General features: G+C 38.5%; 1 protein-coding gene and 1 pseudogene across 1 annotated transcript in view; both read left to right on the plus strand.

The window, feature by feature from the left end:
- Positions 1–26,678, plus strand: part of ACBD6 (acyl-CoA binding domain containing 6) — a 133,005-nt gene that overhangs the window by 76,467 nt on the left and 29,860 nt on the right. The window lies entirely within an intron of this gene.
- On the plus strand, positions 15,166–15,535 carry LOC107184553 (annotated as a pseudogene).

Here is a 26,678-nt window from a genome sequence, read left to right on the forward strand (position 1 = left end):
CCGAATATGCAAATCAACCAAACGGGGGAATGACCCGTCACTATGACATGCACTGACCACCAGGGGGCAGAGGCTCAATGCAGTAGCTGTTCCCTGGTGGTCAGTGTGCTCCCACAGGGGGAGTGCGGGGAGCGCAGCTCAGCCAGAAGTTGGGCTCACAGCTGCGAGCACAGTGGGGGTGGCGGGAGCCTCTCCCACCTCCACAGCAGAGCTAAGGATGTCCACCTAATGGCTTAGGTCCACCCTCCGCAGGATGACAGCTTAAGCCGTCAGTCAGACATCCCCCGAGGGCTGCCGGGCTGAGGGACACCCCCACCCCCACCCCTGTGCATGAATTTTGTGCACTGGGCCTCTAGTACCTCTATAAAAAAGAATACTTGTGGAATGAAAGGTTAAATGAATGAATCTGATAAAAAATAAATTCCATATAGTTTCATGAAATGAATAGAAAATATTTTAAAAATTAAAAAATGGGATAATGACAATTCTAGATTTTACCTAGCTATTGGGGGGCTTAAAATGATGGCATTAGATCCTCACTTTAACGCTGTCCTGCTGTTCCTGCTAAATCTACTCCTCCCCAAGTCCACCAAGCATGTTGCTGCCAACAGCCTTCCCAAGACTGCTGCTACTGTGTCACTGACCTTGTCAAAACTCTCTAATGACTGCACAGCCTATAGAATAACTTGCAAGTTCTATGGATTTAGATTCAGAGTTCTCCATCATCTGAAGAAAACAAATCACAAGAATGGTATAAAGTAGTAAACAAACCATCTGTAACCCATTACGTGAGGAGGTTGTTGACATAAAACAGTTCTTTAATATTTACTAGGTATCAAGTATTTTATGTGTACTAGTGTTATCTCTTTTAGCCATCACATCCATCCAACTTAGGTATATTATTTTCTGTGTTTTACTGATGAAGAAACAGGAGCTTTGAGAAGTCATGGAGCTATTAACACATTGCGCACCGCATAGAAATCTCTAAGACATACGCCAGGGACCGCACGTTTTTGGGCAAACTGCATGTTATTTAAATCATCATAATGCACTTTAGGTGTTGTTTTTCAATAATTATAACATTTTTATTTACAAAAACAATTAAACAATTAAAGTTCCTAGTACTTTTTTAACATATGGTACTGCGTAAAACATTTTCCTCTATGAAGAGGGACCAAACAAAATTTACGTAAGTATCTAGATTCGCTCCTTTTTCCATGGGCGTGAAAAACGAGAACACTTGGGAGCGGTCCTTAATAGATGGCGCATGAAACACGAGAAAACCCCTGAGCAGTACGAAATGTGTTAAGTGACAAAAATCTAAATTTGAACATGCCATTCTGATTCCAAAGCCCAAGCTGTTAACCTCTCCACTGTGAAATTTTAGTACATTTTGTCTGATTTTTATCTTTTCTACTTACACATATATAACATTTTAAAGATATTTGGTACAATATTGTATATAGAGTAGTTTTCCTTCACTACTTAAAACTAGAGGCCCGGTGCACTAATTCATGCATGGGTGGGGCCCCTTGGCCTGGCCGGCAATCAGGGTCGTTGGGGCCATCTCACCCAGCCTTGATCGGGCCCAGCTGGCCAGGGGGAGGGACCATGGGAGGTTGGCTGTGGTAGCGCACTGACTACCAGGGGGCAGCTCCTGTGTTGAGTGTCTGCCCCCATGGTGATCAGTGCACATCATAGCAACTGGTCGTAATGGTCACTTAGGCTTTTATATCCTATATAATAAAAGGGTAATATGCAAATCAAACAGCGGAGCAACCGGTCACCATGACGCGCACTGACCACCAGTAGGCAGACATTCAATGCAGATGCTGCCCCGTGGTGGTCAGTGCACTCCCACAGGGGGAGTGCCGCTCAGCCAGAAGCAGGGCTCATGGCTGGCCAGCACAGCTGCTGTGGCAGGAACCTCTCCTGCCTCCACGGCAGCGCTAAGGACCCCTCAGGGGTGTCCGATTGCCAGTGGGGAGTGGGCCGAAGCTGGCTGCTGGACATCTCCCAAGGGGTCCTGGACTGCGAGAGGACGCAGGCCGGGCTGAGGGATTCCCTCCCCTATAGCCGCTCCCCCACCCCCTCCACCCCGCAGTGCACGAATGTCATGCACCATGCCTCTAGTATATAGATAATGGAGATATAAAACACATTCATTGAGGTACATGCAGTACAAAAATCTTAAGGATATAACAATGTATTTATATATAATTTTATTTGCCACAGTTTGTTTGTTTTTTGTTTTGTTTTTTTAAATATATTTTATTGATTTTTTACAGAGAGGAAGGGAGAGAGATAGAGAGTTAGAAACATCGATGAGAGAGAAACATCGATCAGCTGCCTCCTGCACATCCCCCACTGGGGATGTGCCCGCAACCCAGGCACACGCCCCTGACCGGAATCGAACCCGGGACCCTTCAGTCCGCAGGCTGACGCTCTATCCACTGAGCCAAATCGGTCTCAGCTATTTGCCACAGTTTTAATGCAAAGTAATATATACATGGGATCATTTTATGTATGTATATGTATATGCAACTACCACACATATCAAATTAGAATATTTCCAGAACACTGACATTGTTTGTCTTCTTAATCTTCTTCCTATCAACATCAATCCTTCCACCACCCACTCTGAGATGACTATTATTCTGATTTCTCTCACCACCAATTAATTAGTTAGTTCTGCCTCTTAAAATTCAAATATTTGAAGTCATATAATGTATATTCTTTTGGATCAGGCTTATTATTCTCAATATAACATTTGTGACAGTCATCTATGTTGTTACATATATTATTTGTTCCTTTATTTTTGACTGCTGTGTAACATTTCATTGCAAGCATATACCACAATTTATCCATTCTCCTATTGATAGACATTTAGTTTTTAAGGTTTTTTTCCCTTTGGCTATAATGAATAAAGTACCTGTGAACATTCTTCAGGATGGACATATACACATATATTTCGTTTCTCTTGCGTCTTGCTCAGGAGTAGAATTGCTGGGTCATATGGTAACTATGTGTTTAACCTTTTGAGAACCTGCTCATGGTTTTTCAGAGAGAGCTCAATTTTACATCTCACCGGCAATATATGAGAGTTCCCGTTTCTCCACATCCTTATCAACACTATTATTTGTCTTTTGATTATAGCCATGCCAGTGTATCACATGGTATCTCATTGTTTTGATTTTCATTTCCCTGATGGTTGATGACGTTGAACGTCTTTTATGTGCTTATTGGCCATTTTTACATGTTCTTTGGGGAAATGTCTATTCAGATCCTGAGCCCTTTTATTTTTAATTGGGGGTAGGGGCACAAAGAACATTGTACATTTGGTGTACGTTGTTGATTTCTGCTCTTTATTATTTCCCTCTACTTTCCTTGGATGTAATTTGCTGTTCTTTTTCTGGCTTCTTGAGATGGAAGCTTAGATCATTGATTTTCAACTATTCTTTTCTAATAGGTGTACTCAGAGGTATAAATTTCTTTTTATGCACTACTTTAAATGCATTTAGCAGATTTTGATGTATTTTTATTATCCTCTAGTCAAAATATTTTTAAATTTTTACTGTGATTTCTTTCTTTGAATCATGGGTTATCCATATGTATGTTCTTTAATTGCCGACATTTGGGATTTTACAGTTCTCTTTTCTATATTCATTTTTAGTTTGATTCTATTATGATGAGAGAACCTACTCTGGAGAGTTTCAATATTTTTTAAATTAACACTTGCTTTTTGGCCCATTATATGATGTATTTTAAGGAATGTTGCATATTCTATTGAAAAGACTATATTTTGTTATTGTTTGGTGTAGTCTTCCACAAATATCATTTAGGTGAAGTTAGTTAATACTATTAGTCAGGTGTTCTATATTTATTGATTTGTCTATTTGTTTATCAATTACTGAGAGAATTGTGTTAAAATCTCTTATGATTTATCTGCTTTTCCTTTTAGTTATGTTCATTTTTTATATCTTGAAACTACGACATTAGATACAAATTTAAAATTGTTTTAGCTTCCTGTTGAATTGATCCTTTTACCACTGAGAGGTGGCCATTTAAAAATTCTATTAATCTTCTTGCCTTAAAGTGTATTTTGTTGAGAGTTATATAGCCACATGAGCTTTCCTTTGTGTAGTGTTTACCTTGTATATTTTTCTATCCTTTCACTGTTATCTCTCTATCTTAGTTTGCTTGGTTGCCATAACAAAATACCACAGACTGGGTGGCTTACACACATTCTATTTTCTCAAGCTCTGGGGGCTTCTAGTCCATGAGCAAGGTGCTGGTAGGGTTGGTTTCTGATGAGTGGCTTGCGGAGAGCAGCCTTCTCACTTTCCTCACATGCCTGTTGCACTTGGGGAGAGAGCGCTCTGGTATCTCTTCCTCCTCTTATAGGACTCCAGGCCTGTCAGATCAGAGCCACACCATGGCTTATGTCCTTATTTAACCTTAAATACCTCCTTTAAGGCGCTGTCTTCACATACAGTTCATGTGGGGTTAGGGCTTCCACATATGAATTTGAGTTTGCAAGGGGCGTAATTCAATTTGCTAACACTATGTCTTTATACTTAAAATTGCGCTTTTTGTAAATAGCTTGGTTTTTATCCAGTCTAGTCTTTGTCTTATAATTGTAGTGTTTCATTTATTTAAATCATTTCATGTAATTACTGGTACAGATCTGCTTGATTTTACCATATTTCTACTTCCTTTCTGTTTGTCCCACCTGCTTTTTGTTTCTTTGTTTTTCCTTTGCCATCTTATTTTGTATTTATCAAATATTTTTACTATTCCATTTTACCTTCTTTATTAGATATTTGCTATTCCTTTTAGAATTACTCTTTTAATGGTTATGATAAAAATTACAAAATTGTCCCTTAACTTACTACAGTCTACCTTAAATTAATACTTTTGTCACATCCTGAACTGTGTAAAAATCTTAAGTGCTATAATTTTGTTTTCCTGCTTCTATTGATATAATTGTGATATGTTTTTACTTAACCTATTTTCTAAATACCTCACAAGGTACTGTTTTTGCATTAAGCAGTCAATAGTCTTTTATCTTTATTTATATATTTACCCTTTCTGATGTTTTCATTGCTTCTTGTACTTTCCTGATTCTTTTTGTTTTTTAGTAGTTCTGTTCAATTTTATTTTTTTTATTTTTTTATTTTTTTTCCTTTTTGTATTAAATCTTTATTGTTCAGATTATTACATTTGTTCCTCTTTTTCCCCCCCCATAACTCTCCTCCTTCCAGTTCCCACCCCACCCTCCGCCCTCACTCCCCACCCACTGTCCTCATCCATAGGTGCACGAGTTTTGTCCAGTCTCTTCCCGCATCTCCCACACCCCTTTCCCCCCCCCCAAGAATAGTCAGTCCGTTCCCTTTCTATGTCCCTGATTCTATTATAATCAACAGTTCATTCTGTTCATCAGATTATTTATTCACTTGATTCTTAGATTCACTTGTCGATAGATGCATATTTGTTGTTCATAATTTGTATCTTTACCTTTTTCTTCTTCCTCTTAAAGAATACCTTTCAGCATTTCATATAATACTGGTTTGGTGGTGATGAACTCCTTTAGCTTTTCCTTATCTGTGAAGCTCTTTATCTGACCTTCTATTCTGAATGATAGCTTTGCTGGATAAAGTAATCTTGGCATTCATCACTTTGAATATTTCTTGCCACTCTCTTCTGGCCTGCATGGTTTCTGTTGAGAAATCAGCTGACAGTCGTATAGGTACTCCCTTGTAGGTAACTGACTGTCTTTCTCTTGCTACTTTTAAGGTTCTCTCTTTGTCTTTTGCTCTTGGCATTTTAATTATGATGTGTCTTGGTGTGGTCCTCTTTGGATTCCTTTTGTTTGGGGTTCTCTGCGCTTCCTGGACCTGTAAGTCTATTTCTTTCACCAGGTAGGGGAAGTTTTTTGTCATTATTTCTTCAAATAGGTTTTCAATATCTTGCTCTCATCTTCTGGCACCCCTATAATTCTGATGTTGGTATGCTTGAAGCTGTCCCAGAGGCTCCTTACACTATCTTCGTATTTTCGGATTCTTTTTTCATTTTGCTTTTCCGGTTGGGTGTTTTTGGCTTCTTCGCATTTCAAATCTTTGACTTGATTCTTGCGCTCCTCTGGTCTGCTGTTGGGAGTCTGTATAGTATTCTTTATTTCAGTCCGTGTATGCTTAATTTCTAGTTGGTTCTTTATCATAACATCGAGGTCTCATTAGATTTCTTGTAGATCTCATTAAGTTTATCGGCGGCTTCTAGACAGTTCTTGAGAGACCTTAAAAGTGTGGTTCTGAACTCTGTATCTTCCAATGACAATTTTGTCCTGTTTTTTTGTGTCCGCATTTTTTTATGCTTTCTTGGTGCACCCCCTAGTGGTCTTTGTGCACAGTCTTGTTGTAGTTAAGCCTCGATTGTTGTAGTTAATACTGGGAAGATTTGACCTCCAGGCCAACTGGCTGTGAGAGTCAGCTGTATCTGCAGTGGGAAAACTTCTGTCCTCTGGGGAGGTGCTAATCTATCCTTTGCCTGAGGCTCTCCTGCAAATGGCTCTGTGCAGGGCTTGGGCGGGGCGGGTCCCCGGGGATCAACAGGGCGGGTGGAGCGAGCAGTTATGGCTGCTCTCAGTCCCGTCCCCAGAGGCTCTGCCTCTCAGAGTCCCAGCAACCACTGCAAACCTCGGAGAGAAAGCTGCCCTAGGGTTCTGAGCGATGCCAGACAGTCCCACTTCTCCCGTTTGAGTCTGGGTCCCTAGAGACTCATCCAGAACTGGAGCTCAGGGCCTGAGCCTCCCTCCCAATTGAAAATGACAACCGTGCCCTCAGCCACCAGCCTGCTCCGCGCGCACCTCCGCCGCACCTTTGTATTTTCCGCACTGCGCCTCCTCTGAGTCTTGGTATGCTGTTCTCTTTCCTTCTAGTTGAAAAATTTCCCCTCAGCCAGCTTTCCTGTGGTTCTGGGTGATGTCCTTCCATCTTTTAGTTGTATTTTTGAAGTGGTTGTGTGAGGCAGCATTCTCCGATGTTTACCTATGCCGCCATCTTGGTTCTCCGCGAGAAAGATTTCTCTTTCCTGATTCTGATACCATTTTTCTTTTGCCTAAGGAACTTACTTTGATATTTCCTATAGAATTGATTTCTAGTGATGAGTCATCTCAACTTTTAATTGTTTGAGTATATCTGTTTCACTTATAGTATAGAAAGATAATTTTGCTTAATAGAAAATTCTATGTTGGTCAGTTTATTCTTTCTGCCCTGTAAAACTATCATTCTATTGTCTTCTAGCTCTTATATTTCCTTTTGAGAAGTTAGCTGTTATTCTTACTATTCTTCCTCTGAAGATCATGTATCTTCTTTGCTCTGACTGCATTTAAGATTTTTCCCTCTATTTTTCAGCAGTGGCTAGGTGTTTTTGTTTTAAAAATCTGCTTCAGGTTTGCCGAACCTTTTCACATAGCTTTTGTTGATTTTGCAAAAAATTTAGCTCTATTTTCTCAGCTATTGCTTCTGCTCCGTTTTCTTCTGTCATCTAGAATTACAGTTTTTCATATATTAGACCATAACAGTATCCTACATGTCATATACTCTGTCTTACTTGTTTTGTTGTTTGTCTCTTTTGATTACCGTTTAGTTCTTTTCTCTATACTTAAGTTTGAATAATTTTTATTGACCCACCTTTGTCTTTGTTACTCTTATCTTCTGTTAAGACTCTGCATTGAGTTCTTAATTACAGACATTGTAATTTTTCAGTTCTAGAATAACTGTTTGATTAACTTTTACCTCATCCTTTTTCTATTGAAATTTCTTTTCCTCTATTTTGTTTCATAGATTTGTAATGATTACTTTATAGTTCTTGTCTCTTAATTGAAAAAGCTGAATTATTTCAGAGTTGCTTCTTTTGGCTGTTTTCTCTTGTCCATCCATCACAATTTCCTATTGGTTCACATGTCTCAATTTAAAATTTTTTATTTTGAAATAGTTTAGTGGTAAGAGTATATTTGAACCTTAAATCTTGAAGAATATTTTGTCAACGTTTTATCCTCTTACCCCGTACAACCCCTATATGACCACAATTCAATCACCAAATTCAGGATATTATTACAGATATTTACTACTATCTGACCTTTATACATCATTTAAGTTTTCCAAGTTGTCCTTCAAATGCCTTTTATAACAAAAGAATTCAGTTTAGAATCGCACATTGCATTTAGTTACCATGTCTAAAAGAACTTAAAGGAGCAAACTAAAAATCTTCAGTTTGCAGCAGTTACAGTTTATCCTTGACCTTTATAACTTTGGTACCTTTAAAGATTACAGACCAATTATTTTATAGAATGTTTCTCAATTTGAGTTTGATGTTTCCTTCTGATTATGTTTATGTTACACATATTTAGAAGGGATATCATAGAAGTGATACTATGTTCTCATTGGAACCTGATAGCAAAAACCTTCAATTTGCTCCATTACTGATATTGTTAACTTTTATCACTTGGTTAAGGTTGTGTCTGCCAGGATCTTCACAGTAAAATTACTTTTGTCCCTTTGTAATTCATAACTATTTTGCAAGGAGATACTTGGAAATTATGTAAATAACCTTTGTCAAAATTTCAGTTTATTCATGCTCTTATTTACATTAATTTGGATTCATAGTTCCCTATTTTTATTCAGTGTTATAATGCATAATTAACATTATTTAATTGTGTGCTCAAATTATTTCAGTAATGACCAATGGGCACCACTTTAATCTGACTCCTGTTTCCTTTTGACATATGCCCATAATTCTTTGAGAATTTTCATTCTTTCTGGCATAACAGTAATTTCCAGGTTCATCTTGAACTTTTCTCTTTCCCAGCCCTGGAAACAGTAGTTTCTCCAGAGTTCTGGTTCAATTTAATAGCGAAGGGTATTTAGAAACCAATATCTGAGCACTATGTGTGCTCATTGCTATTGGGCTATCACTCTTCCCAGATCCTCTCACATATATACATACACACAAACACACACACACACGTGTGTGCGTGCAAATGCCATAAGTTCACACAATACCTCTACTTTCAGTTCAATACCACAGGATTCATTTAGTTTTCTTTCTATATTTATAACTCCCTTCTCTGATGACAGTGAGAAATGTGGCTCCCATTATCTTACCATATTTATTTATTTGATCAGTCTCCCAGTGTGTAACCATCTTTCATGTTGCTTTCACCCCTTCTCCTGCATGAAAGCTCTGACAGTTTGCCCAGACCACTTTTCTGGAGGGTGACCTCCTCACTCCTCTTGGTCTCTGACATCTTGAGTCAAGTCGCTTTCCCATGTGAGTGAGTGCCTTCCTCACTCAGCTTAGGCTTCAGCATCCAGTACAATGCCAGCCTTTTGTGGGGATACCTTCTTTACCCAACTTGGTCTCTGACACTTTGTAGTGGTCCATCTTTCTGAGTGGACATCCTCCTCCTCACCCTGCATGAGCTCAGACACCTCACACTAGGCTGCCACCACTCCAGATGGATACCTTCCTCATCCCAGTTAGGCTCTATTACCTTCTCTGACCTTTACAGCTCTCCTCTTCTCCATCCTTCCACTCCCAATGGACGCCTACCTAATTCAGCATTAGTTAATGGGTTTAAAATTGAGATGTTCAAGAAAGGAAGAGGAAGAGCTATAGCTCATAATTTCTTATGTTATATTACACATTATGTATAAAGGGCCAGAAACTGAAGTGAGTGTTATTTCCCCCAAAAAAGGGCACCTCTTATTCTATTAGATGTATAGGTTGAGGGGCTGGCACCTCAGGCCAATGAGGAATTGAGCTGGTTGGGGTTGGGTTGTAGCTTTAGTTGGACCTAGTCTACCTCTGCTTTCCTACATATCTTGGGGGAGATTCATTAGGGCTTTTGTTTGTGAGCCTATTGGGTCTCTGCCTCCCTGTACCGAAAGACTGGTGAAGATTCAGTCTGATTTTTTCTGCTTTGAGCTTTGTTCTCCCATTTCCTGCTTCATTTTGGCAAATGTGTTCAGGCTGAGATTTGTTGCTTGAGGACAGCCCTCTTCCTCAGGTAGGACTTTGTCTTTGAAACATTGCAAAACAACAGGAGAGTTTTGTGTGGGCTTTTCCTCCCTCCCTCCCTCCCTCCCTCCCTTTCTTTTCTTCATTCCTTCCTTTTCCTCACCCGAGGATATGTTTTTCATTTATATTAAAGAGATGGAAAGGGAGAGAAAGCGACAGATGAATGTGAGAGAGAAGCATTGATCAGTTGCCCCTCATATGTGCCCCAAACTAGGATCGAGCCCACAATCTAGGTATGTGCCCTGACCGGGAGTGGAACCCACCGCCTTCTGGTATATAGGATAATGGTCTAACCAACTGAGCCATACCAGCCAGGGCTTGTGTGCTTTTTCAGAAACTGGCTTCCCACACAGCCCCTGGCTCATAAAATGAATCATGCAGCAAAGCAGGACTTTTGTGTTTGGAACTTCTAAAATTTTTGTATTGCTGAGCCAACCCCCACATAACCTCCAAAAGTTTTGCTGATTTTATTTCCCCCAGTATCATCATTCATTTGAGCCACTCTCAATCCTCAGCCTGTGTACAGAAACAGCAAATGCCCCAGCTACAAAAGCAGCAGGAGAGAGCCTGACTATTCTTGAGTGTATGTTTGTTTTATGTGAACTTTAATATCAGTTTGTGTAACTCCATAAAATAGCCTGTTGGCATTTTGGAGGGGAGTGCATTGAATTTATAAATTAAGGTGAACTGACATATTCATAATATTGAGTCATCTTATCCAAGTATAGGTGATATCTTTCCTTTTGATCAAGCCTACTTTTGTGACTTTCAGTATTTAAATTTTTTTTCCTCATATAGGTTTTGCACATTTCTTGTTAAATTTGTTTTTAAATACTTAATCTTTGTTGCTATAAATTGTTTGCTATTTATTAGTTTCTCAAGTAATGTTTGCAATTTCAGATATATAATTTCTCTAATGTAGTTCCCATATTTATATGATGTTAAGTCATTGTCTACATTTCAGATATTTCAATTGTAAGTGAAGGTGTAAATATGTTAAATTTTACTGTTTTCCCTCACATTTTGTCCTGTGACTCTAATTAAAGGGTCATTTGGAAAGTCTGGACTAATGTGTTAAATCACCTGTGTAATTTGCTGGATAATTGCTTTAATTCCACTTAAGAATATGCAACAATGAAAGTCAGGTGTGAAAACAAACACACTTTGCCAAAACACAATACATTTTGTCATTTGATCTTTTTTCCTCCTGAGTGGATCATTATGAAAATAGCCTTAAAATTATTTCTTTAATCCTTGATTCTCTCACACATTGTAAAATCCAGCCCTCATACAGTTTTACTTTCTTCCTAGATTACTAAAATGGTTTAGGTACTTAGAAAGAAATGTTTACTAGTACTTGAGCTTAGAACCTTTCCATGGGAAGAAATAAAACTCCTCTTTAAAACAAATGAAGAGTTACATAATCTACAGAACTCAAGTGAGTGTGCATGTGGTAGGTAGTAAGGGGTATGTGGGAGAATGGAGATTAAATCCAGTAGCTATACTTTTAAAATATATAATTGTTTTATTTTTATCATATGCCTTTCAAATACATTTCAGTTCTTGGTATTTTGAAGGCAACTTGATTTTTGCATTGCTTTTAATATTGAAATTACTTCTGTGCTTAGGCATGCTAGTTAAATATTTTCTTAATAGTTCCTAGAGCTAATCAAAACTCAAAATTTTAATAATCAAAGAAATAAAAGGGTTTTTACTTTGTCAAAAACATCAGTTGATACAGCAAATAGTTTTTAGGATTCTCTTTATACATTCTTAAAATCTTACCATTTTAGTATCAAATACCAAGTACTACATCCCAGAATGTGAACATTCTTACATAATATTCTTTGTTGTTGCTGCTGCTGCTGCTGCTGTTAATCCTCACCCAAGGATATTTTCCATTGATTTTTAGGGAGAGTTGAAAAGAGAGGGAAAGACAGAGAGAAACATCAATGTGAGAGAGACACATCGATTGGTTGCCTCCTGCACAAGCCCTGACCAGGGCCCAGGCCTGGCAGGAGCCTGCAGCCAAAGTATGTGCCCTTAACCAGAATCAAACCCGGGACCCTTTGGTCTGCTCTATCTACTGAGCCAAATTGGCTAGGGCTATAATATTCCTTGCATTTTAAAATAATTTTTATATTTAGGGGGTAAATCATAGAGTTAGAACAGTGTATATTTAGCAAATCCTGATCCCACCATTTATTCTTAATATCAACAAGATTTAGAATTCTCATTGGCCAATATATAATCTGTCCCAATGGGTTATGAATTAGAAATAAATATATTTGCACATTTTTATGCTTTGCAAGCTTGGATATTGCCTTCTCAGTGACATTCTGATTTGTCTGTCTTCAGTGCATTAATCAGCTATAGGGAAAGTGCATTTAGCTAAAGACTGCTATTTTTCCTAAATAATGGTATTTCTTTCTTGATGCTCTGAGATTATAAATGTTTTAAGTTACATTTTTGCAAATGCTTGTTTTGATAAGTTACTCTCTAATGAAACCCTAAAATAGCAGCGAAGTGCAAATATGACAAGTAGAACTTTGATTTCTCTGTGCAAAGAGCATGTTTAGAAAGCTGAAATAAAGGGAAATTCCAAAGAAGGAAGAGAAATAAAAAGTAAATGAGGTAATCAAAGTCAGAGAAATTGATATTGGCAGGTCCTGAATGATGTTTCTAGATGAGCAATCTTTCAAAATACTCTTGTACATTGCTGCTATTCCTTTATTTATTATTAAAATAACATGATCCATGAGGAGCTTGGGGTGACTCTTGGCCTAGCTAATTCTAATTAATCCAGTCAGGGAGAGCAGTAGGGTAAGTGGAGCAGTCTATTGGATTGAAATTCATAACTTAATTGAGGTCAAAGTCCCGGTCTGGGAGAACAAAAGTCTTTTGCTAGGACCAGGCAGATCAATAGCAATAAATATCTGGCTTGGATACAAGTAGCTTATAGTGACAGATTATCTGACAGTGGCCAGAGGTCTTGGTTCTGTTAAGGGCAGTCTTGAGCATGCCATGGTTCTTGCTGATGTTCAATCCATACCCATGACACTTGGAAAGAAGTAAGTAGTACTCTCAAGAACTCTTAAAAGTCTTATGGAAACACTATGTATGAAACTCCAGTGACTTCTGTGTTATTGTCAAATGAACATTTCCTAATGACACATTTTTAAGGGATAAAGAAGATTCTATCATATTGCCAATAAGATCCAAAGGATTTGCAAAGTTGATTAATCTTTTTTTAATATATTTTTATTGATTTCAGAGAGGAAGGGAGAGGGATAGAGAGATAGAAACGGTGGGATCAGGGCTAAATGGGCAGTGGGACATCCCTCTCACAATCCAGGACTGCTGGCTCCCAACCACTCACCTACCTGCCTGCCTGTCTGATTGCCCTTAACTGTTTCTGCCTGCCAGCCTGATCACCCCCTAACCACTCCCCTGCCAGCCTGATCAACGCCTAACTGCTCCCCTGCTGGCCCACATCTTGTGTCCACATGGGGTGGCCATCTTGTGTGTTGGAGTGATGGTCATTTTGCATATTATTCTTTTATTAGATAGGATTATTGTTATGGGCCTGATTGCCCCTAACTGCCCTCCCCTGCAGGCCTGGTTTCCCCCAACTGCCCTCCTCTGCAGGCCTGGGTCACCCCCAACTGCCCTCCCCTGCAGGCCTGGGTCCCCCCAACTGTCCTCGCCTGCAGGCCTGGTCGCCCCCAACTGCCCTTCTCTGCCGGCCCAGTCACCCCTAACTGCCCTCTCTTTCAGGCCTGGTCCCTCCCAGCTGCCCTCCCCTGCAGGCCCAGTCACACCTAACTGCCCTCCCCTGCTGGCCTGATTGCCCACAACTGCCCTCCCCTGCCAGCCATCTTGTGTCCACATGTGGTGACCATCTTGTGTGTTGGAGTGATGGCCAATTTGCATATTACTCTTTTATTAGATAGGATTATTGTTTATCCATAATAGTACTTAATTAGTATAAAACTTTGCATTTTCCTCATCATTTAATAATATTATTGCAACTGAGTATCAATTACCTTCTGACTATGGGAAAGGAGCTCTTGAGATTTGTGGTCATTGGTCTTATAAGTCATTGGTATGGAGAGCTTCATAGCATGTATTCCATCTCCACTGACACTTCTCTGATCCAAACTGTCATTCCTTCATTCATACATGGAAACTTATTAACATGACTTTTTTGTCCTATTTAATTATGACATATTTGTCTTAAATGTCACGATCTAAATGCTACTTTAATGTCTACATGATTCTATTATCAAAAACCTCTAGTAGTTTCTTATTTACAATTCAATTCTCAACTTTTATGATTGACTCTCAAGTCCCATCTCCATGACGAAACTGTTTTACCTAGTGTTCTTCACTTCATGAAGTTGGTGAGCTCACTTTGTATATCCCAAAAGTTTCCAAATCTGGATTACCAGATTTAACTATAGATCTTTTTTAAAAAAAGCTTCAGCTCCAGAAATTATGACTCAGTAGGTAAGTCAGGTTTGGAGGGTGTTGGGAAGATGAGAATCTCAAAATTATAAAACATCTATATGTAATTCTGTAGTGCCAGGCTTGTAATTCTGAACCCTGTATTCACCTGCTAGTCTTTCAGTGCTGCCTACCTTAAGTAGGAGTTAGGCTAAAAACAGTCAGATGAAATGAATTCATTCCTATCTGAATCACTAACAACTGTTTAGAATTATCAGATATGGTTTTACTTTTAAAGGACGGATACAAATTTTTATGTAATCCTATTGGCTGAGCACTTGTTATTTTTCTAATTGTGCAAGATGGTCTCTCTTTTTCCTTATAATAACCCTGTGAAATGAATTTTTCCACATAATAATCCGAAGTCTCACAGCTGCTGCAATATTAAAATTCAAATCCAAGTTTTCGAAAAACAAATGACCTCTAATTGGTAAGTTTACAGTTAGTTAGCAAAATAAAGTGGAAACATCAAGGGTTTTTTGAGAAGACATTTTTAAGCAGAAAAAAATAAGGCAATCCAGGCTTTGCCTATGCCATTGCCCCAGAGAGCCATCATCCACAAGTGACAGCAGAAAACTTCATGCTCTGAGCACTGTGGGGAAAGGGTTTGGTTATAAAGCTTCCAGCTTTCACAGAATTATTCTGGGATTTATGTGCCAGGGTGATAACTTCACACGCCATAATGGCACAGGTGATAAGTCCATCTATGGGGAGAAATTTGATGATGAGCATTTCATCCTGAAGCACACGGGTCCTGGCAAATGCTGGACCCAACATAAACTGTTCCCAGTTTTTCATCTGCACTGCCCAGACTGAGTGGTTAGATGGTGAGACTGTTGTCTTCGGATACATGAAAGATGGCATGGATATTGTGTTAGCCATGGAGCGCTTTGGGTTTAAGAATGGCAAGACCAGCAAGATCACCATTGCTGGCTGTGGACAGCTCTAATAAATTTGATTTGTGTTTTATCTTAACCTCCAAACCATTCCTTCTGTAGCCCAAAAGAACACCCCTTCACCTCCATTTGCTTGTAATGTTCTGTAATCATCATATTCTTGCTGCAGTTCACTGGGTTCCATATTTTTCTCACCCCTTCCAAGTCTAGCTGGATTGCAGAGTTAAGTTTATGATTATGAAATAAAAACTAAACAACGACAAAAAACAAGGCAATCCAACATGAGGTCCTTTTCCAGCATGTTTCTTTAGGTTGTGACCTTTGTTCATTTAGAACTCACCTATCCTATATAATAAAAGCCTAATATGCTAAATGTCTGGTTGTCTGTTCAACCAATCAAAGGGTGATATGCTAATGATAGGCTAAGGCTGCTCAACCACTTGCTATGATGTGCACTGACCACCAGGGGGCAGACACTCCGACCGGTAGGTTAGCTTAATACTGGCGTCCGGTCGATTGGGACTGAGCAAGACAGGCCAGACATGCCCTGGAACACTCCCCGAGTCCCTCTTTGGCTGGCCAACCTCCCATGTCCCTCCCCAGCCCCCATCATGCACCGGTGGGGTCCCTCAGCCTGGCTTGCACCCTCTTGCAATCCAGGACACCCCTCCTCAGTATGTCAGAGACCCACCTCGGGATGTTGGGGTCCTTCAGCCCGATCCTGCAGGCCAGGCTGAGGGACCCCACAGGTGCACGAATTCGTGCACTGGGCCTCCAGTTTTCTGTAAGTTCATGTACACACCAGAATAATAAAACAACTCCTTTCTCATGGCAAATTGGTAGTTTTTTTTTTTTTTTAATGGGTCACTTGGAATCTAAATGTAGTCAGAGACTACCCTGAGTTCAGGAAAGCATAGTAGAAAAATTCCTATCCAAGAAACATAAAATTAAAAAGAGGAACTGAGGTGCCTCAGAAAATTCCACTAAATTTATAGACTGTTCTCCAACAGTTTTATTTGGTGTTACTGTATTATTTGTATTTACTTTATTGTCTACCTTGTGGTTTCTCTCCAGTTGGGTTGTGAGTTCTTTAAGTGCAGAAACCATGTTTTCTATTTCTTTAATATTCCTACTGGTCTCTTGCATAATGTTTGAGATATAGTATACATTCAGTAAATATTATAAAATATTGAAAAATTACTGTTCCTTTGTAGATAAATACTCCTCCAGCCTAAAACACAGATACACATACACACAAAATCTTTTTCTCTATATTTTCTTTATTAAAGCATCACCTCTTCTGGGAGGACCCTGACCTAGTCCTTTCCTTTTCTTCCAACTACAGCCTCCCTTTGGATACCCTCTTTTGCACTCCTATAATATACTTTGTTCACATCTTTTCATAGAATTATTTATTCTCTATTATAAATATTGCCATTCATAAGACTCTAGGCTCCTTGAAAGTAGGAACTTTGATATTTTTCTATTCCCAAATTTTAATGCATTACTGGGCATATCAATAATATGTGTTTGATATGAACAAAGGTTAAGATTTAGAATAGAAATAATGCCTTCATAAAACTGTTTTATAGAAAGAAAAAAAGGAAAGAAATTAGATTAGTAAAACTTGATCTTAACAAGGTTATCTGAATACTTCATGACTTTGTTGACATCTGGTCAATATGCTTATTTATTTTGTAGAGAATTGTTTGAGAGGGGCAGGCCTAAACAAATATGCTTTGGCACATATATCAGATAGACATTGTTAAGCAGTGGATGCTAAAGACTTTGTTCTAAAGATAAATTAGTTGTACTCTTAAATGAAGGTCATGCATTATGAGACCACAATGCCCATGTTCAAGTGACTTACTGCTCTTGACAAATATGGCAATGGACTGGCTTTGTTTCATGTGTCTTATTTATTTTTTCAAGCATCTCTTTATTAGAAGTGCAGTTTCTTACTTAGCATACTTTTTAAACTATGAATGGTTGAAAGAAATATAGAGAATCTTGTAAAACTGGTAGAAGATATTCATTTATGACGAGAATAGAAAAAAAGAAAGAGCGGCGGTGTAAGATAATCATGTCTCTTTTATTTTTCCCTTCTAAGATATAAAATTTATACCCACTTTGTGCTTTTTTTCTTTTTTAAATTTTATTTTACTGATTTTTAGAGAGAGAGGAAGGGAGAGGGAGAAAGAGAAACATCAGTTGGCTGCCTCCCCCGACCAAGGGATCAAACCCAAAACCTGAGTATGTGTCCTGACCAAGAATCAAACTGCAGCCCTTCAGTGCACGTAAGGACACTCCAACCAACTGAGCCACACCAGCCACGGCTCCACTTTGTACTTTTAAACCACATCTTCACCAGGAATTTAGTTGGCTAGTATAGAGACCAGTCCAAATGACCCAGTGCACTTCCGGTATCCACTTTGAGGGTAGATCCTGCTGCTGGGGCAAGTGAATGGCAATTGCGGGAATTGATTGAGCTTGGACATGGGAGCTAAGGTGTCTGTGCTCATGTATTTGAGGCCATTTGTGATGCAGATGGGTCTAGAGCAGTGGTTCTCTCAACCTTCTGGCCCTTTAAATACAGTTCCTCATGTTGTGACCCCAACCATAAAATTATTTTCATTGCTACTTCATAACTGTAATTTTGCTACTGTTATGAATCATAGTGTAAATATCTGATACGCAGGATGGTCTTAGGCTACCCCTGTGAAAGGGTCGTTCGACCGCTAACGGGGTCCCGACCCACAGGTTAAGAACCGCTGGTCTAGAGAGTGGGAAAAGAAGGTTCTGGAGATAACCATTTGTACTCTTTTCCTGGGGACATAGAATTTTCATAGTGCTCTTTGAATCCCCACAGAGGTACCTAGAAGTTCCCCTCCCCGCTTCAACTTTTACCTCTTTAGATTAGGCTTCTGAATAAGATTTTGTTTTAAGAAAAAGTCCTCCTATAATGGATTATGAAGGTAGAGATTAAGTCTAGTCCTCACTGTGTACCAAGCTTTTAATATTATTTAATACTAAATTAAATATCTAGCATTTTTAAAATATTTATTGATTAATAAAACAAATGAATTCAGCCCTTTATGCAAAGAAATCTCTGCAACTCTAAAAAATGTAGGCAGTTTTCCAGTTAACAGAGAGACAAATGTCAATGCAAAGGAAGTCTGAAAATTGTTGACAAAGATTATGAAATCGGTATTTAAAGATAAAATATTTTTATCATTTTTTTCTGTGCCATAAAATAAGTTTAGATAGATAGATATAGATATAGATATAGATATAGATATAGATATATAGATATATATTAGCTCATTTTATCCTTATAGGAGTCCTGTGTGGTGGTATATCCTCATTTCACAATTGAGGAAACTAAAGCTCAGAATGGTTATGTGAATTGCTTGAGGACACAAAGCTAGTAAGTAGGAAACAGAGTTCACATCTCAGTGTTTTGATGGCAGATCCCATGCTTTTTCCTGCACCGTGCTGTCATCACACCCTGTCACACAGACTCTTGCTTTTAGAATTCACAGCCACCTGATGCATTTTATGAAGGTTACAGTAAGAAGTTCTGCATGTCCTTAATAGTTTTCTTATCTATATTTATATGAAAGCCTGAGCAACTGTTAAGACCCAAACAACCGGAACAGCTGCTCACTGTGACATGTACTAACCACCAGGGGCAGACACTCAATGCAGGAGCTCCCTGATGGTCAGTGCGCTTCCACAGCGGGAGTGCCACTGCGCTGACAGACCCTTTCTGGCCCACCAGCCTGGCAGCAGCCACTCACTCCCTAAGTAGTCCTGCAGGCCCAATCTCCGGAGAGCTGGAGAGCTGGCCTGGCACATTAGACTAGCGCCACTGGAACGATCCCAACAGTGCCGCTGGCCTCCTGGAAGTCGGCCTTGGGCACCGCAACCACTTCCCCTCCCTAGAGGCTTCGCAAGGAAGTAGTTTATATGTATTAGCTCATTTTATCCTTATAGGAGTCCTGTGTGGTGGTATATCCTCATTTCAAAAGCGGCCGGCCACCAGGTGGCTCCCGACAACCGGCACGAATGTCGGGGACAGATCCGGATCCCCGGGCCAACAAGGGCATCTCACCACCAGGAGAGCCAATCACGTCCTGGCACCCCACCCCCACCCCCTGGGGACCCCATTCGTGCACCGGGCCTCTAGTTTGTAATGAAATTCTTCTACATAGTCAATATTTTGTTTACCAGGTTTTCCCCTTCAGTATGACTTTTATTTTTTTTATTTTTTTTTCAGTGTGACTTTTAATACATGTTCTTATTCTCATAGCTTTCTTTAATATGTTATGTTTTTCTCTCATTTTTATATTGAATACTCCTTTTGCTAAGTTTGTATCTGAGAATGAACAACTAGCTCACAGTGCAGTGTGAATCAAGTTCAAATTACTTTGAGTTCACAGAACACCCAGTGTCATCTTATTTTTACATCTAACTGAATTATAGGACACTGTCAAAGTGTTATGTCCTGGTATGGTAAATTGCTCCTTCTTAATGGTCCCCTGGCTACATTCTCTCTTGCTATTGCTATAAACCAGAAATTGTTGACATCTTACATTATCGTAAGCTTGAAAACAAAAGAACTGTTCTTTATCCCCAAGCAATACCCCTTCTTCACCATAAATGTTTCTGAACATCTTAGCTACCTCATAACATTTATTTACTTGAAAGTTGACTGTGCCTTCAGAATTGGATTAATTCTATAATTCTTTAACATTTTAAAAAGGCAGGCAATTCTTATTGACTCAAGGAATGGATCATCATCATCTTAAAACTTGTTTGAATGTTGAAGTGGTGGTTCATTGATGATTTCTGAGATTTATTATTTAAATGTATGCATGTTATAAAGTGTGTTTGCCTTTGCTTAGTGTTGCTGAGTCTAAAATGTTTTCCTAAGTGTCACATTATGAGGATGAATTAAAGATGAAAGAATTACACAAAGTAACAAATGAGTTGACAGAGTAAGATCTAGAAATGGTCAAGCTTGCTTTTTTTGATGATCAAACTGATATACTCATAGAGTGGTTAATAGTGCCTGAAAGATGGGAATAAGGTAACTCAGGAAAAAATGATTCTTCAAAGAAAAGGTGATTTTTCTATAAAACAAGTGCTATAGAATATTTATGGACCATGTTCATATGCACATATATTGAGATTGATTATACACAAATATCATCTGTAGAAAATTTTATGTTTTTTGTGGACCATCAGTGAACAATGAGACTACAGTGTAGTGTTGATCTTACAAAAAGCCAACTTAATTCTGCCACTAAGTAACAAACATAATCTGTAAAAGCCAGAGCAAAATACTATTATATACATAGAAAATCGTAACTAATATAAAGCATAAAGTTTAGGTTTTTATATTTTTAAAAGGATGTTGATAAATTTGAAGACCTTAGAGAGGATTTTTAAAAATCAGTAGTTTGGAAATGGAGTTTTTTAGGAAAATGTCATGATCACAAACTGGTATGGATCATATGTAGCCCAGAGATCTATTTTTGTTCGGCATTCATAGTGTTACCCACTGTTTATTTGTAATTTACTGCCAGTTAATTTCTCATAAAAATACAGATTTTAGGATTCTCTTGAGAAATCTGAAAATCTGGCAGTCCTGGACACATTCCCATGTGGCAGCAGTCAGATAGAGCCTGGTAACTACTGCCCTCTATTGACAGACAGTCCCAGAGCTTTCTAGTTCCCCATGACCCTTTATTGCTTCCTGACCCAATTAACCTCACCTTTTGATATTTACTGTCTGAAGTCATTTGAAGGGATCATAACCTTGTGTGTAGAAAGACTAGGATTTGAGTCAGGTTGCCTAGATTCCATTTTCTATTCTACCACTGAGTGTGTGACCTTGACTAAAGCGTAATTGTAAAATCTTAATAGTAGAAAGGAATTCAAGGATCATCTGGTCAACTTCCCACCTAAGGCAGGAATTCTCTCTATAAACTTCCAAAAGAGGGGTAAGCCAGCTAGCCTCTGTTAGGACATTTGTCTTTACTTCACAAAGTAGTCTGTTCCCTTTTAGAAAGCTCTCATTATTAGAAATTTCTCTTACATGTTGAGTATATGCCTGTCTACATTTAATACTAAAACTGTACAGTTATATAAGGTATCTTCTCCTTATTACAGAACAGAGGAGAACTTAATAGTTGTAACATGAAAGACAAGGTATCTACCTTCATATTTTCTTTTTTATAAAAGTGTAACCTGTGTGTACAATGTGCTAAGCCATCAAATGAGTGAATGCTTTTATGGCAAAGCACTGTAGAGTTACAAATATTATAATACTAGTCAGATTTTAATTAGACCAGTTAGAGTTTTATTGTAAACTTAGTAACTAGTCTTTGTTGTATCGTTATTTTAAATATGGGCGGGGAGGGGGGGGGAGAGGGGGAGAAAGGTAAGATTTAAAGATATATTGTGTTCTTGTTGATATAATGGCATTTGTCAGTGTGTTCATACTTTTTAATTTTCCAGGACTTGCAGACTTAATCCCATGAGCTCACTTCTAATATCAGTAAAGGGTGTGAGCTGTCTTTGTGGTTCAAGCTGCCACTTGAGGTTTCTCCTTCCCGTGGAGCTTTCTAATGGAATTCAAGGTTCTCTCTAAGGGTGAGCATTATGAAGCCTTCTCAGGCTGCTTGAGAGCAAGAAGTGCAGCATAGGTTCAAGGACACACAAAGCTTAATGTGCAAAACATGCTTCTGCTCCTGCTCCTGCTCCTTCTTCCTCTGATTGGCAAGGTTAACTCTGAGAGGCTGAACTCTTTAAATGATTTGATTAGACCCACCACTTTATTCCTTTCACTTTGCCCCCTCCCTTCAAGGACCAGTCTGCCACCTTCTTTGTCTTTGTAGTCTTTGCTTTTCCATTACCTTTTCTCTCCTCCTTTTTCCTGATTTTGTGTCAAATTTTGACATTTTGTGAAACAGAATAAGGAATTCAAAAGTAAAGTAACTTGCATCAAAATACTTTGTGCGAAAGATTTCCATACTTGTGAATGGTTTCTATGCTTATGATTTATAGAACTCCAAATCCCTTACCTTCATTTTGACTTACCTTATGAGATAAGGAAAGATAGAATTGTCACCTACATTAGCAATTCACTTAGATTGGCATTTATAATTCTACAGTTCTCTATCAGGAATTGGTTTGTACGTAATTAATTCCTTTTTCGGCAGTTTTTAAAAAATAACCTTTTAATTACAAAAACTTCAACTGCGTGCAAAATTAGAATAGCAGGTATAATGAACTTCCATGTACTCATCACCCAGTTTCAGCAATTACCAATTGGTGGCCAATTTTGTTTAATCTATACTGGTACCCCACAACTGGTTTGTAATCTTTTTAGCAGGGATAGATGAAAGCTATGCACACCAGAGAAAAAGGACATGCGTGTAGAATTTTTGCAAACAATTTTAATAGGTTCATACACTTGCTGAAGCCCTTCTATCTATCTCCTAGGAATCTAAGAATCTAGAATTACAATCCCTGCGTTCCAACCGAGAATGCTACGTATTCTCGCCTTTTCTGTTCACCTGAATGTCAGGATTTGGAATCAGCTTAAGTTCTCCTACGAAAACAGCGTCATTAAGCTAATGGCAGGATCTTTTAATGATGATTAAGTTTTCATTATGGAATCTCTTAATATGCTCCCTTTCTCCCTTGTTCAGCTTCTTTTCCCTTTAGTGCTTATTAGTTTGTTATAATTGATATATCTTTTACCAATGTTGACAGATTAAGAAGGCTTTCAGGGATTCAACTTTCAAGGCCTAACAACTTAGAATTTCATCTAGAACTTCTGAGTTGTTGCTAACAGTTAAGAGAGGAAAACAGCCTCTCCAGAGAGAGAGCGAGAGAGCAGAATGATTGGTAATGAAATGCATTAGTTGTTAGGAACTTAAGTAATAAAGCTGAAATTTCCATTAAAAGAAGATACTAGTTTTTAAACACTAATTTTAATTAACAAAGCATATTTATTGAAAGTATAGGGATAGCTGAATGTACATGACAAAAGGGTGATTTTTCCTTTTCCCAACCTGTTTCAGCTTTCTTCCTTTCTCACCTGTTTCTTCCTTTCTCAGCTGACACTTCACTAAGCCTCCCTCTGGACCAGCAATGGTCACAAGGTAGACACAGGACACAAGCAGATAGTAAAGGGACACTAACAGCGAGCAGGACTCCCCTATAGAACTATCTGATTGTTGAACCTCATCTGCCAGCATCTGCCCGGATGTGAGCTAAAACTATTTTTAAAAGGCACATAACAAAAGAGGAGTAATTGGCAAAATTTAATTAAGTTATTTCATTTCAGAATGCTAGAATTATCATCATGTATGTTTGGCATAGTTTCCTCTATCTACGTATCTCAGTGTGGGGAGATAGGGCATAGAATAAGGTACACAATTCTCATTTGAGTATGGTTAAAAATACTTCTATTAAGGTGATAATTCAGGGAAGGAACCATCCTCATTTATAGTTAGCCATTAAAAAAAAAAAAGTCCTCAGCCCTGGCCAGTGTGGCTCAGTTGGTTGTATGTCATCCCATGCACTGAAGGGTTACTGGTTCAGTTCTGGGTCAGGGCACATGCCTGGGTTGTGGGCTTAATCCCTGCTGGGTGAGGGGGACGGGAGGGAGCGAGGGGAGGCGGAGGTATGCAGGAGGCAGACGGTTGATGTTTCTTTCTCCAAAAATCAGTTTAAAAAAATAAAGTGCTCCATTCTTGTATTCCCCCTATAACATTTTATTTTATTTGGAAGTTCTTTTTTAGTATTCTATTGGAAAGGGGAAAATTCAACAACAACAAAAACCCAGAATGTTTAATAGTGATATCTACTCAACAAATATACCAAAATAAATATATGATCTTAGAAAGTAAATATATACCAATTTATTGTATGTTTCTAAAGATATATGCAATCTATATAACATATAAATCGCCTTGTTCTTGTTAATTGGTGTTTCTATAGTATTCAAGAAGTTGTAAAATGGGGGAACACACAGTGTCTATCTTTGCTGTGTGGTGCCTCTTTCTATGGGAAGACTGTTGATTGAGCTCCCCTTTGAGGTTAGCTTTCTTCAAGGCCAAATTCTTTTTAAGAAAATTTTCGAGAAGCTCAGTACAAAAATATACTTATAAAAAGATTAACCATCACTTTAAATACGTTTTAAAATATTTTCTTTTTTAAAAGTGTCCTTAAAATTTGTCTCAGCTGTATTACAGATTTCATTTATGGTTCATTTGTTTGTTGTTTGGATTGAAGTTGAGCTGCTGTTTGAGTTAGTGCCTGACCTCTCTCAATAGAGAGAAGCCTGAGCATGTCTAAGCGCCTGTTTAAAAAAAATAAAAAGTTGCCTGCAACGAAAACTATCCCCACCTACAATTTATTAAACCTTGACATACTGCATTACTTAAAGAGTTCTCAGAGAAAATTAAAACCCTTTTGACTGGGTTTTGCAATGCAGGGAAAATTTTAGTGACATTTAAAAGGTTTCTCTTGTGTTCCTCTAATAGGATAAATAAAAAAGGCTTGTTTTAGCCCAGCAAATGGGGGGACAATCCAATTTCCTTGATTCCATCAAGACACTCTTAAAGCATTAGCCTGTGCAGTAAAAAAATTCAACTGACCCCCTTTGCCTGATGGCTTTGAAAAGTGTCCTGATGTGTAGGTATTTGCCCAACACAGCATACTTGGTTATTGCTCTTCCAACACATCCGTTGATGGAAAGATCTTATGTGAAGCTCCAATAAATGTCAGTTTGTGTTACAGAACTATAAAAACAGTCCACCAGACCGTAATGGTCTCTCTGATGGGCAGCCTTTCACTGGAAGATGAAAAGAAATCCTGTCAAGTATGTTTAATAGTAAGGAAAATATAAATCATTTAATATTTTAGAGAACTTTTTATTACATTTAATTATTTTGCTGTCATTAATATTTCTATTTGTCCAAAAGATCGTGCTCATTTACGGAGAGTATACTAGCATAGGGCAGTGGTCCTCAAATGTTCACTTGTTAAAACAAGTTGCTGACCCACCCCCAGAGTCTCTAGTTCAGTAGGTCTGAGGTGGAGCCTAATATTTGCGTTTTTAACAAGTTTTCAGATGAAACTGATGCTGTTGCCTTAGGGCCCACACTTGGAGAACCACTGGCCTAAGGGGTCTTTGAAAAGAGATACTCACCTCTGGATCAGTGGTTCCAAATTTAAATCATTTCATCTGCAAGTTATTAATATCTGAGAGCACTCTAATGTGTGAAAAATGTCTTGATGCATATCAGTCTAGTCAAATGGACAGGCATGTATTTGGCATTTGGCTTTCTCATTGGCAATCTTTAAAAACCATTTTGAAGGTGGGGCAGGGGGGACATGAAGACAGAGCTTTCATTTTAGAGAGAAAAGTATGGGTGTCTGTGTGTTATTTAAAAGAATAGAAGTTGATCATATGTTTCCTATGACCTGCTGAATAATAATAGAATGAAGCTGTCTTTTATGGTATCGTGATGTTTAAATTTTTCCTTTTAACAAGATCTTCAGCCCTTTAATTATGTAAAAACCCAAAGCCTTCTTATTAAAAAAGAACCCTATATAATAAAAGGCTAATATGCAAATCGACCAAATGGCTGAACAACTGGTCACTATGATGCACACGGACCACCAGGGAGGCAGACACTCTATGCAGTAGCTGCCCTGTGGTGGTCAGACTCAGCCAGAAGCCAGGCTCATGGCTGGCGAGCATAGTGGCGATGGCAGGAGCCTCTCCTGCCTCCACAGCAGCGCTAAGGATATCCGACTGTCCAACATCCCCCAAGGGCTCCCAGACTGCAAGAGGGCACAACTAGTAAATTATTTGATATTCTGATTCCCATTTTGTTTAAGAATTATGTTATCCAGAATATTTCACTCTAGCTATATTAGAAATACTTACTTTGAAATACTTGGGATTGTTGTAATAGCCCACTTTTATTTTAGAGTCTGGAAATTAGATACTATTTATTTGCTTGTCCTTAAAATGAACCTGTGTAGTAAATAGGAGACGCCCCAAAAAATGTATTTTTGACAAGGAATTGTCACAGTGAGAGGTTTGTTGACATCCAAAAATCATAGAAGCAAAATTAGAATAAAAGAGGCTCAGGAACCTTGGATAGA

The sequence above is a fragment of the Myotis davidii genome, unplaced genomic scaffold, assembly GCF_000327345.1.
Source record: "Myotis davidii unplaced genomic scaffold, ASM32734v1 scaffold591, whole genome shotgun sequence".
NCBI lineage: Eukaryota > Metazoa > Chordata > Mammalia > Chiroptera > Vespertilionidae > Myotis > Myotis davidii.